Genomic DNA, 2,873 nt, shown 5'->3' with positions numbered 1-2,873 from the left:
AGAGAAAGGAAAGAGGGAATCACGCCATTTTTGGAGGAAGAACACCTGCAGAGTGACATTTTCTAGCCTCCATTTTCAGAGATTTAGATTCTCTTCTTTTGGGTTCTTTTATTTTTAGTCTTATTTTCATGTTTTCTTGCTCTATTTTATATTTTCTACTTATAAATACAAGCATGAGTGAGTAGATACTTAAGATTTCAGAGTTTGGTGTAATAATTTAAGTTTTATTTGTGGATTTGGACTGGCTTTAACCAGATTTTTAGAATATATAAGCTTTGATTCTTATCTTGTGTGCTTATTTACATACCCATTGTTGGTACCCTTTGGGTTTTGTTCTTAATCTTAGATTGAAGGACCGAGAGGTGAAAATCTATGATAGATAATCAAGATAATGAACTTAATCACCTAGTGTTAGAAATAAATTAGTGGGTTAAGAGGAATTTCAAGTTGATTAAAATCTTAAAGGGTTTTGGGTAATTAAACATCGCATGAGAATGGGGTTTAGTTTCCTTTAAAACACTCCTTAGTTTGCTTGAAAGAGAAATTAAAGGAAATCAGAATCAACTTCCTTCAAACTTGTATTTCCCTTAATCTTGGCTTTGCCTATCCAAATCCCAATGAAATTTACCTCATGAACCTCAACTCTGGAATCAATTTTTACTATTAATTAATTAAATCTTTTGTTACTTGTTGAAATTTTAGTAAATTAGTATAGTGCTTAGAATTTTAATTACTTTATTCATCATAATTTCTTTATTTTCCCAATTTAATTTGCTGCATCTCTTACTCTATTTTTGACACAAATTATCGACAGCCCAAATAATCATAACTTTTATAGTTTGGTACTCAAACAACAAATCTCTGTGGGACGATATCTTTTCTTTACTACTTGAACGACCCGTATACTTGCGGAGTTCGCAAACAAGTTTTTGGCGCCGTTGCCGTGGATTTGTTTTGTTTGATATTAGACGATTGATTATTTGGTTAATTTGGGCATTTTATTTCTTTTTTTAATTTCTTTTCTTTATCATTTTACTTTGAGATTTTCTTATTTTGGTTTTTCAGGTACATATCTTTTATATGAGAAGAACAAAAAGTGTAGAAATTGATTTAATTTTTGATCTTGAGATTGAAAAGACAGCTAAAGCTTTAAGAGCAAAATCTAAAAGAAGAAAAGCTGAACTCAGAATTCAAAGACAGTAAAAGCAACATCAGGAACAACAAGTGATAGAAGCTATGGCAAATAACAACCGATCAATTAAGGATCATGCTTTTCCTAATTTTGGAGATTTTAGACCGAGTATTACAAGGCCTAGAGTGGAAGTAAACAACTTTGAGTTGAAGCCCTCACATTGTCAAATGGTTCAACAATCACAGTTTGGGGGAGGTCCTACTGAGAGTCCACATGTGCACCTTGCACATTTTCTTGAAATTAGTGACATGCTGAAGATAAATGGAGTGTCAGATGATGCCATCCGACTAAGATTATTTCCTTTTTCTTTGAAGGATCGTGCTAGGAAGTGGTTGCATTCATTACCTCCGAGCTCAATAACTACTTGGGATGAGTTGTCACAAGCTTTCTTGGCTCAATACTTTCCTCCTAGCAAGACTGCAAAATTGAGAAATGAATTAATTTCTTTTAGACCAAGGGATGATGAAAGTCTCTATGAAGCTTGGGAGAGATATAAGGATCTTCAAAGGAGATGTCCACATCATGGAATCCTTAGATGGATGTTGGTTCAACATTTCTACAATGGTGTTTCTCCAGCAATTATAAGTATAATTGATGCATCTTCAGGAGGTGATCTTATGAAAAAGTTAGAAGATAGAGCTTATTCAGCATTGGATAAAATTGCTTACAACAATTATCAATGGAGTTGTGAAAGAAATGAAATGAAGAAGCCACCAGCTGGTGTATATGAATTAGATGCCATGAGTATGTTCAATGCCAAATTTGATGCTTTGTCGAGAAAAATGGATAAGTTAAGCATGAAGGTTGACTCATCAATTGGAGGATCTAGTTATACAGAAGATGTTGGTGTGGGAAATATGCATTGTATCAATGATTTTCCTTCCTATGGGCAAGAGTTTAGAAATGAGTAAGTTGATTTTGTTGGGAATTATAATCAGAAACCAGTTGGTAATCCTTTTTCTGCTACATATAATCCAGCATGGAGGAACCACCCTAACTTTTCTTGGGGAGGTCGACAAGGGCAACAATAGAATTATCAACAACCTCCTAATTTCCAGCAACAACAGCAGAATTTTCAGCAAAATAGAGTACCACCTGGATTTCCACCACAAAGGAATCAAAATGCACCTATTCCATAACCACCAGTTCAGTCTTCAGACCAAGATTCAATTTTGAAGTCTATGATGGAGAATTTCTTAACTGCTCAACAAAACAAGGAGAAATGATTCAACAATTAACTTCAAGGATAGATCAGCTTGCCACTCATAACAGGATGTTGGAAAACCAAATAGCTCAACAAGCAAGCTCTTCCAGCAAAGCACAAGGAAAACTTCCAAGTCAACCAGAGAATCCTAGAGAACATTGCAAGGCAGTGATCCTAAGGAGTGGGAAAATTATGGGAGAAAAAGAGAAAGATGAGGTAGAAGAGGAAAAGAAGAAAGAAGATAAAGACAAGAATGAATTCACTTCGAATCATGATGAAGTTAATGAGGAAGCACACAAGAAGAAGGAAGTTGGAAAAGAAGAAGAGGAAAAGTATGTGCCTCCACCACCATACAAGCCACCATTGCCATATCCTTAGAGGTTTCAAAAAGCTAAGCTAGATAAGCAGTTTGGGAAATTTTTGAAAGTTTTGAAGAAGTTATACATAAACATTCCATTTACAGATGCAATTTCTCAA

The 2,873-nt window shown here is 34.6% G+C and overlaps 1 non-coding gene across 1 annotated transcript; it reads right to left on the bottom strand.

Moving 5' to 3' along the window:
* Positions 1-1,614: 1,614 nt before the first annotated feature.
* LOC131170191 (small nucleolar RNA R71) lies at positions 1,615-1,721 on the bottom strand. The gene has a single exon (XR_009141127.1). It is a non-coding gene; the product is annotated as a small nucleolar RNA R71 (small nucleolar RNA).
* Positions 1,722-2,873: the final 1,152 nt, after the last annotated feature.

This window comes from Hevea brasiliensis, chromosome 10 (genome assembly GCF_030052815.1).
Source record: "Hevea brasiliensis isolate MT/VB/25A 57/8 chromosome 10, ASM3005281v1, whole genome shotgun sequence".
Lineage (NCBI taxonomy): Eukaryota > Viridiplantae > Streptophyta > Magnoliopsida > Malpighiales > Euphorbiaceae > Hevea > Hevea brasiliensis.
This window is presented reverse-complemented; position numbering and strand designations above follow the sequence as displayed.